This window comes from Prionailurus bengalensis, chromosome A1 (assembly GCF_016509475.1).
Source record: "Prionailurus bengalensis isolate Pbe53 chromosome A1, Fcat_Pben_1.1_paternal_pri, whole genome shotgun sequence".
NCBI lineage: Eukaryota > Metazoa > Chordata > Mammalia > Carnivora > Felidae > Prionailurus > Prionailurus bengalensis.
In genome coordinates this window covers 98367471-98378340 of record NC_057343.1, presented here as the reverse complement: position 1 = coordinate 98378340, position 10870 = coordinate 98367471, and the positions used below count along the sequence as shown (strand labels likewise).

General features: G+C 42.3%; 1 pseudogene; it reads left to right on the top strand.

Annotated features, from left to right (window-relative positions):
- Positions 1–3110: 3110 nt before the first annotated feature.
- LOC122479412 lies at positions 3111–6343 on the top strand (annotated as a pseudogene).
- The last annotated feature ends 4527 nt before the right edge of the window (positions 6344–10870 follow it).

The following is a 10870-nucleotide window of genomic DNA, read 5'->3' as shown; positions in this document are numbered from 1 at the left end:
ATGTCAATACTACCCAAAGCTATCTACACATTCAATGCAATCCCAATCAAAATTGCACCAGCATTCTTCTTGAAACTAGAACAAGCCATCCTAAAATTCATATGGAACCACAAAAGGCCCCGAATAGCCAAAGGAATTTTGAAGAAGAAGACCAAAGCAGGAGGCATCACAATCCCAGACTTTAGCCTCTACTACAAAGCTGTCATCATCAAGACAGCATGGTATTGGCACCAAAACAGACACATAGACCAATGGAATAGAATAGAAACCCCAGAACTAGACCCACAAACGTATGGCCAACTCATCTTTGACAAAGCAGGAAAGAACATCCAATGGAAAAAAGACAGCCTCTTTAACAAATGGTGCTGGGAGAACTGGACAGCAACATGCAGAAGGTTGAAACTAGACCACTTTATCACACCATTCACAAAAATAAACTCAAAATGGATAAAGGACCTAAATGTGAGACAGGAAACCATCAAAACCTTAGAGGAGAAAGCAGGAAAAGACCTCTCTGACCTCAGCCGTAGCAATCTCTTACTCGACACATCCCCAAAGGCAAGGGAATTAAAAGCAAAAGTGAATTACTGGGACCTTATGAAGATAAAAAGCTTCTGCACAGCAAAGGAAACAACCCACAAAACTAAAAGGCAACCAACGGAATGGGAAAAGATATTTGCAAATGACATATCGGACAAAGGGCTAGTATCTAAAATCTATAAAGAGCTCACCAAACTCCACACCCGAAAAACAAATAACCCAGTGAAGAAATGGGCAGAAAACATGAATAGACACTTCTCTAAAGAAGACATCCGGATGGCCAACAGGCACATGAAAAGATGCTCAGCGTCGCTCCTTATCAGGGAAATACAAATCAAAACCACACTCAGGTATCACCTCACGCCAGTCAGAGTGGCCAAAATGAACAAATCAGGAGACTATAGATGCTGGAGAGGATGTGGAGAAACAGGAACCCTCTTGCACTGTTGGTGGGAATGCAAATTGTTGCAGCTGCTCTGGAAAGCAGTGTGGAGGTTCCTCAGAAAATTAAAAATAGACCTACCCTATGACCCAGCAATAGCACTGCTAGGAATTTATCCAAGGGGTACAGGAGTACTGATGCATAGGGGCACTTGTACCCCAATGTTCATAGCAGCACTCTCAACAATAGCCAAATTATGGAAAGAGCCTAAATGTCCATCAACTGATGAATGGATAAAGAAATTGTGGTTTATATACACAATGGAATATTACGTGGCAATGAGAAAAAATGAAATATGGCCTTTTGTAGCAACGTGGATGGAACTGGAGAGTGTGATGCTAAGTGAAATAAGCCATACAGAGAAAGACAGATACCATATGGTTTCACTCTTATGTGGATCCTGAGAAACTTAACAGGAATCCATGGGGGAGGGGAAGGAAAAAAAAAAAAAGAGGTTAGAGTGGGAGAGAGCCAAAGCATAAGAGACTGTTAAAAACTGAGAACAAACTGAGGGTTGATGGGGGGTGGGAGGGAGGAGAGGGTGGGTGATGGGTATTGAGGAGGGCACCTTTTGGGATGAGCACTGGGTGTTGTATGGAAACCAATTGGTCAATAAATTTCATATATATAAAAAAATAATAATAATAAAATAAAAATGCATTTTGGAAGTAAAAAAAAAATTTTAAAAGAAGACATAACATTAGAAATCAGGATAATTCCTAAAACACAGATAAAAACTGCCAACATATGGACGGAGGTCCTATGTTCTAAGTATGGATTCAGTTAATATAAAGCACCTTTCACGCAAAAATTAAGTTATGCCAGAGTCAATATCTGTGTTTCCATAGCAGTAAAACAAGTGTTAATCATCCCTCTTCTCCCACACTGACATTGTCATGACCTTGGAAATTCCACAGTTTAAAACAAAGAAGCCATAACAGGGACTAAAGGAGCCACAGGCAAGCAGGTGCCAAAATTTTCAGCTTATCCCGAAGAGCTAACAGAGGAGAAAGTCTCTACTCAGATGGTGTCCATCTGGTTTACGTATTGTATACATAGAGTTTATGTGAAACCTACAGCCAGAGACAAGGGTGATGCAGAAGGAAGAGGCCACTCACCTTTCAGAGAGCTGGAATCCACCAAAAACAGAAGCTCAGCTAAGGCATGGGGGAATGAAACGGGTCATTGTTGGAGGAGCCTGCAGACTGGTAAGACGGAATTGGGTTTTGCTTGAATGAAACTGTTAGCACAACCCCGGAACCCTTGATGGAATATGTTAGTGTATTCCGAAAATAAAGAGAAAGTGCAACATAATAGTGAATACTTTCAAAATGAAGGTTAATATTTAACTCTGAATTTGAATCTTTCTCAAATATAAACTAATTTAACATGCCCCAAAGACTTGGGGCACCTGGGTGGCTCAGTCGCTTAGGTAACTGATTTCAGCTCAGGTCATGGTCTCAGTTTTGTGAGTTTGAGTCCCAGGTCGGGCTCTCCACTGAGTGCAGAGCCTGCTTGGGATTCTGTCTCCCTCCGGCTCTGCCCCTCACACTCTTACTCTGTGTCTCTCGAAATAAATAAATAAACTTAAATACAATAAAATACCCCGAGGATTAAGCTGGTCTCCTAAAGAAACTCTCTGTTTATTAGATTCCTTCCTCACAAAATAGCATGGACAATACCTATGTATATTTCAAATGTAAACTTCAACAGAAAGCATTTTCTTAGAAAAGGCAGCTGTCAACCACACCAGGATCTCAGCCCAGAGACCTGAGTTCAGCTCCCACTCGACACCACCCCATCACCTCCACATCCTCCTCCACATCTCCAGGTGGTGGTGGTGATGATGATGATGATAATGATAATGATGATGGTGGTGGTGGTACCTCCCAGGAATTAATCACTTACTGTATGTGAGGCGCTCTTCTGTGCCTGAGCGTTTGCCATGGATGATATAGAAGTACCACAGTTATCTCCACTTAACAAGTAAAAATAACAAGAGACAGAGAAAACAACTAACCTGTGCAAAGTGACAGCCATTCAGCGGCTCCCTCACCCACCTGTTTAACCCAACCATCCAATTTGTGGACGGGATAGTAAAAATCTCCATTTTCTCACTTTCGGTAACATGCCAGTTGTTACGTCTAAAAATTGTAATCAGCCTTCTGATTTGGATATGCCTGAACAGGCCTCACATGAGTAAGGGCAGGACTAAGGTGAACTGGGTCACTTTGTGATGGCCACTTTCTTAGGCCCACCGCAGAACATTCTGTCATTGAACATCTGGAACCAGAGAAGACGAATACTAAGAATTCACTTCAGCCACCTATCCGTTCTGGGAGCTGTAGGATGCCGTGCAGAGAGTAGGGCTCTCAGTATCAGTCCTGGGTTCAAGCCCGGCTCCCCCGCTTGCCAGCTGAGTCATGAGGAAAATTTCTTATCTTCTCAGTGTCAGTTTCTCCTCTGCGGAGAGTGACACCACATACCTCACAGTACAGACTACCCTACAAAACAGCTAACAGCTTCATCCTGGCCCCCAGTACACACTTCACTATAATAACACTCAGGGTGGGAAGGTTTGAATCCCCAGATGATCACTATAAGATATCTGCAGAAGGGACAGAAAACTCAGAAGACAGGAAAGGACCAAATTTAGAGATAGCCGTTCTATCTCTGCTAGAACTAATCTTGACTAAAATAACCCCAAATGTGCTACTTCCTCTTTCCTTGAACAAAGAACGAATGTATCATCTGTGAGAGCTTCCATCAAAGTTTTCCCTGATCCACTCTCACTTCTACACAAACGTTTTCGGATTACGACCAGCAGCGGCATACCAGTGGTGAGGAAAGAAACTGGCGAGGGGATTGGGGGGCACCGATCAGGCCATCAGCCTCTACCTTTACCCAAATGACCTCAGGAACGTCACTTGTTGAGAGGTACTAGGAAGCTGATGGTTCATCACACCTCAGGGAAGTATGATCCTTGTTCCGACTCATTTGTCCTCTTTCTTGGTAATCTGCTTCCCCATTACCAAAGCTATTTTTTTAATTAAGAACAAATTTTTAACGTTCATTCATTTTTGAGAGACAGAGCATGAGTAGGGGAGGTGCAGAGAGAGAGAGAGAGAGAGAGAGACAGAATCCAAAGCAGGCTCTAGGGTCTGAGCTGTCAGCACAGAGCCCAACTCGGGGCTCAAGCTCACAGACCACTGTGAGGTCATGACCTAAGCTGAAGTCGAATGCCACTGAACCACCCAGGCACCCCTATGAAAGCTATCCTTAAAACAACTCTTACTCCCCTGACAAGATAGACCAAGAAGAAGGTCGAGAGGGTAAGAGGTTGGCTCAGTGGCTTATACCTCAGAAGTTGCTTTGGCCCAACAACTATCCTCATCATCCCCAAACAAGATTTGACCGTTCGTGTCTGTCAGACATCACAACTACTTGCTGGGTGGCTGCTGACATTAAGCCTAAGTGACCAGTGAGCCAAGTGGTTTGGAACCCTAACATTTAACTCCAAAATATCTTCATGGTATTTGCTATCTCAAGTTGACAGTCAGTCACTCTTAGAGATGTTTCACAAGAACACTTGATGAATCTTATGAGTAAAAGCAGATACAAAAGAAGATATATTGACCGATTCCATTTATATGAAGTTTAAAAACAGGCAAAACTAATCTCTAGTACTAGAAGTCAGAACAGTGGACACCTCGGGTGGGGGATTTCTGGGTGAGAGAAAGAAGAAATGTTCTTTTCTTAATTGAAGTCCCGGTTAACCGGTGTATTCACTTTGTGAGAAACGTCTAGAACTGTACCCTTATGATTTTCTATATGTATGTTATACTTTAGAGAGTTTATTGAAAGAAAGAGGAGGAGCAGGAGGGAACAAAAGAAAGAATGAAAGAAAATAGGGGCACCTGGGTGGCAGTGGGTTGAGCATCCAACTCTGATTTCAGCTTAGGTCAAGATCCCAGAGTTGTGGGATCAAGGCCCGCACTGGGCTCCATGCTGAGCATGGAGCCTGCTTGGGATTCTCTATCCCTCTCCCTCTGCCCCTCCCCAGCACATGCACATGCTCTCTCTCTCTCTCAAAAAAAAAAAAAAAAAACAGTCTGAAAAGATGTGACATTAATTAAAATCACAATGAGCCATCACTACACATATATTAGGACAGCTAAAGTAAGAAACATTGATCATGCCCAATGCTGACAAGGATTTGGAGAAACTGGATCTCATACATTGCTGCTGTGACAGTAAAATGGCATAGATACTCTGAAAAAAAAATTTTTTTTGCAGTGTTTACCATACGATTCAGCACTCATGCTCTTGGACATTTATCTCAGAGAAATAAAAATTTATTTCCCCCCAAAACATGTATACAAATGTTCATAGCACAAATGTTTATGTATGGTAGAAAAATATTAGAAACAATTCCAATGTCCTTCAATGGATGAATGGTTGGACAAACTCTAGAATGTCCACATAATGGAATACTACTCAGAAATAAAAAGGGATGAATTGCTGATACAAGCAGCAACCAGAATGGACCCCCAAGGGAATTCTGCTTTGGTGGAAAAAGGCAATCTCAAAAGATTACATACTCTTTCTGTCCCTTTCCAACGTTTAAGGTGTCGAAATGAGGATGTGGTGGGTCCTCTGGCGTGAAATTCTGGATTTCCCTGGGTCTTCTGGTAGGAGTCGTGATCTACTAGCCTGACAACACAGGAGCCAAAAATCTGTATATCATCTCTCTGAAAGGGATCAAGTGTCAACTGAACAGACTTCCTGCTGCTGTGGATGTCATGGTGAGGGCCATAGTAAAGAAAGGCACAGCAGAGCTCAGAAAAAAGGTACATACAGCAGTGGCAATTTGACCACAAAAGTCATATTGGAGGACAGACGGTGTGTTTCTCTATTTTGAAGATAAGGTGGAGGTCATAGCAAAATACAAGGCAAAATGAACGACTGTGCTGTCACTGGACCAGTTGCAAAAGAGTGTATAGACTTGTGGCCAAGGATTGCATCCAATGCTGGCACCATTGCACAATTCTTTGGTGTCTTTGTTAAAAATACTAATAAAAATTATTTGTTCCCCCCAAAATTACATACTTTATGAGTCCATTTATACAACACTCCCCAAAATGATAAAACCACAGAGCTGGAGAACAGATGACTGGTTTCTAGGGATGGGAGGGGGATGAAGTAGGCGGGGGTGTGAGTACAAAGAGGTGGGTGGCCTGAGAGAATTCCTTTGTGGTAATGAAATTGTTCTGTGTCTTTTCATAATTTTTTAAAATTATTTTTAAGTTTATTTATTTTGAGAGAGAAAGTGCACAAGAGGGGTAGGGGCAGAGAGAGAGGGAAAAGTGAATCCCAAGCAGGCCCTGCACCATCAGCACAGAGCCTGATGCAGGGCTTGAACCCACAAACCATGGGACCATGACCTGAGCCAAAACCAAAAGTCAGACGCTTAACGACTGAGCCACCCAGGCGCCCCCGAAACAGTTCTGTATCTTGATTTTGGTGGTAGTTACACAAATCTATATATGGGATAAAATTACGTAGGACTCTACACACACAAATGCAGTAAAAAAATAATGAACCAGGGGCACCTAAGTGGCTCAATCGGTTAAGCATCTGCCTCCTGATCTTACTCAGATCTTCAACTCAGGGTCATGAGTGCAAGCCCCGCATTGGGCTCCAATGCTGCATGGAGCCTACTTTAAAAAAAAAAAAAAAGTAACGACTGTTATTTAGTGAAAATTAAATAAGGTCTGTAGTCTGGTACCAACCTACTGATGTCAGTCCCTGGTTTTGATATTGTACTGCACCTCCACAACAGGTGAGAAACAGCTGGAGAAAGCTGGGTGAAAGGTACATAGGACTCTTCATACTACTTTTACAACTTCTTAGGAGTCTTTAATTATTTTAAAAAGAAAAGTGTACAGAACAAAGAGAGAGAGAGAGAGAGAGAAGACTCTTCAACCCTGGCCATTTTCGATTAGCCCCATGTGTGTTTGCAAAGCCCGTGCTCTTCGGGCAGGGTTGTTACCACATAACACCTGTGTCCTACCGTCAGGCACTGTCAGATGAAAACACACAGTATTACGTGGAAGCTCATCTACAGAAAACACTCACGAATGGTGAGGGAGAGGAGCAACCAAATTATGCTTCTTAGGTTCACTGGTTCACATCTCTTGATTCTGGGGCTTGTATGCTATGTATAATGGGTTCCATATCAACTCTGAATTTAAGACCCTTTAACTGAAAGTGGAATCTTCATATATGTGTAGAAAGATTTTCTTAAGTGTCATGAACACTACACAGAAGAGAGGCAGGAGGGAAGGGAGATTCAGGAGACAGGTTGACCAAAGCAAAGCCATTTTGGTTTTAGGCTGACCCTTACCCTACAAGTCAGCAGGTCATAAAAAGAGTCACAAGAACCAAAGATTCCAAGACCCCACTCCCTCTGGCAGGTAAAAGCTACATAGGCTGAACATTCTTTTTTTTTTTTTTTTTTTTTTTAATGTTTATTTATTTTTGAGAGAGGGGGAAGGGGCACAGAGAGAGGGGGATAGATAGAAGATCTAAAGTAGGCTCCGTGCTGACAGCAGAGTGTCTGACATAGGGCTCGAACCCACATACCGTGAGATCATGACCTGAGCAGAGGTAGGATGCTTAACTGACTGAGCCACCCAGGTGCCCCTAGGCTGAACATTCTTAAAATTTCTCCCTGTAGGTAATCCACAACCCTAAGACAATGAAAAAACTACTCACTCAATATAAGTGATACACCCAAAATTTAAAGAGTAAGCCCTTCCCTATAAAGTTAGTTAATTTTTGCAAACTTATAAAAGCTTTTGTTAGAGGCAAAGGGAAGTCATCTTCCCTATCTGGGAGGAGAGACCACCACTTTGTCTATGAAGTAGCTCCTTTCTTCTCTACTTAGTAAACCTTTGTCCCTTTCTCTTAAAGTCTTGCTCTTAAATTCTTCCTTGTACAAAGCCAAGAACCCTCTAGGCCACTGGCTTGAGGCCCTCCCACTCAGAGCCTTAGTCCATTTGGCATCATAAAGGTAAGCTACTTAGGAAAAACATCCGTATTAAAATTAGCGCTAGAAAAAGACTGAAAAGCTTAGGTTGTCTTACATTTCAAACTTTGTTCTTGCTGATAGTAACCAGGAAGTTAGAGCCTCTTACTAAGATGGCAGCTTTCTCTTTCCTTAAGTTAAAGAGAGTGAGGAGTCAGAGTGCTTTCGGTGGGATTGCTTCTTTTAAAGTCTGGGAGAAAGAAATGTAGCAAATGCTAGCTTCATACAGACTAGAGGGGACATCTTTCTTGGGCTGCTAATGAAAACCAAACTGGCTCAGCAGGTAGGGTAGGTTTTTGAGTAATCAGCCATGTTTATCTTATTTTTTTGGTTGAAATTATGCGGTTAGTCAAGAGATAGGTAGAACAAACTAAAACTGAAACTTCAAAAGCCCATCTTTTTGTCATCAGGAGATATAAAAAAAAATCCTGCCATGAGTCACCAAGGATCGGGAAGTGTTGTCATTTGTCCAAAAAGGACTTTGGACACCAATTCTCTGAACACAGCCCAATGAAAGGGAAAAGCTCCTCGTCTTGTATAGAGCCACAAGGAAAGCCACTGGAGGTAAAACACAGCCAGGGCATAAACTACACATTGGCTCCTTCGTCAGGCTGTGTGCCTAGTCCTTGGCTAGCAAGAGGACATTGCTGCTTGTTAATGTTTTCCTCTTGAAGACTCAGGGAGCTGGGCAGTGATCAGTGACAAGCAAGCAGACAGAACCAAATAGTGGGCAGGACCCACTGAGATCTGGCTCACTGGCTAGGCTGGCAAGAAACAAGAAAGGGCCATGCTCACTGGACCGGTTCAATCATGTGCTTCCGTGTTTTGGTCTTAGCCCTCCGGGGACACAGATATACCCCACTGAACACAAGGATGTGAAGCCAGAGTTTATCTAGCTTTACAAGTTTGGCTGCAATCTACTTCCAGAAAAATGATGTTTTTAAAATGTCTTCCCCGGGTGCCTGGGTGGCCCAGTCGGTTAAGCATCCAACCTTGGCTCAGGTCATGATCTCATGGTTCGTGAGTTCCAGCCCTGTGTCGGGCTCTGTACTGACAGGTCAGAGCCTGGAGCCTGCTTCAGATTCTGTGTCTCCCTCTCTCTCTGCCCCTCCCCTACTCACACTGTGTCTCTCTCTCTCTCTCTCAAAAATAAATAAACATTAAAAATCAAAAATAGTTTGGCGCTTGACCCCTCCCAGAACCCGTGATGCCAATACCCTAGCAGGAGACAAGGAAGAGTCAGGTTGAACCCCAGCTGAGTTGAGGGCTTGTGGTCTAGTCTCCTCAGCCTGCCTCACCTCAAGAAATGAGTGGTGGATTGGCCCCAAATAAAAGCACAGTATATGTATCCAACTTGCCCCTTTCCCTGACCAAGAATGACTTACACTGGATATTTTCCCAGTACGGCAAAGTTGTAAAGGTTACTATGATGAAAGATAAAGATACCAGGAAGAGCAAAGGAGTTGCATTTACTTTATTTTTGGATAAAGACTCTGCACAAAACTGTACCAGGGCAATAAACAACCAACAGTTATTTGGAAGAGTGATAAAAGCAAGCATTGCTGTCGACCAGGGAAGAACACTGTAGTTCATCCAAAAAAGAAACTACTTTGATAAGTCTAAGTGCTATGAATAGTATTGGTATTGTCATCTGAAGAAAAAATATAGGTATTAAAAAGATGTGTTTGACAAAAATGAACTCAAAATGGATGAAAGACCTCAATGTAAGACAGGAATCCATAAAAATCATCGAGGAGAAAGCAGGCAAAAACCTCTTCGACCTCAGTTGCAGCAACTTCTTACCCAACATGTCTCCAGAGGCAAGGGAAACAAAAGCAAAAATCAACTACTGGGACCTCATCAAAACAAAAAGCATCTGCACAGTGAAACTAAAAGGCAACCGACAGAATAGGAGAAGATATTTGCAAACGACATATCAGATAAAGGGTTAGTATCCAAAATCTATACAGAACTTATCAAACTCAACACCCAAAAAACAAATAATCCACTGAAGAAATGGGCAAAAGACATGAATAGATACTTCTCTAAAGAAGACATCCAGATGGCCAACTGACATGAAAAAATGCTCAACATCACTCATCATCCGGGAAATACAAATCAAAACCATAATGAAATACCACCTCAACGCCTGTCAGAATGGCTAACATTAACAACTCAGGCAACAACAGATGTCCAGGATGAGGAGAAAGAGGATCTCTTTTGCACTGCTGGTGGGAATGCAAACTGGTGCAGCCACTCTGGAAAACAGTATGGAGTTTCCTTAAAAAATTAAAAATAGAACTACCCTACGACCCAGCAATTGCACTACTAGGTATTTACCCAAGGGATACAGGTGTGCTGTTTCGAAAGGCACATGCACCCCAATGTTTATAGCAGCACTATCCACAATAGCCAAAGTATGGAAAGAGCCCAAATGTCCATCGATGGATGAATGGATAAAGAAGATGTAGTATAGATATACAATGGAGTATTACTCCAAGAAGAATAAAAAAATCTTTTTGCAATCAAAAAGAAGGAAACCTTGCCATTTGCAACTATGTGGATGGAACTGGAGGGTATTATGCTAAGCGAAATTAGTCAGAGAAAGACAAAAATCATATGACTTCACTCATATGAGGACTTGAAGATACAAAACACATGAACATAGGGAAGGGAAGCAAAAATAATATAAAAACAGGGAGAGGGACAAAACAGAAGAGACTCATAAATATGGAGAACAAACTGAGGTTTACTGGAGGGGTTGTGGGAGGGGGGATGGGCTAAATGGGTAAGGGGCA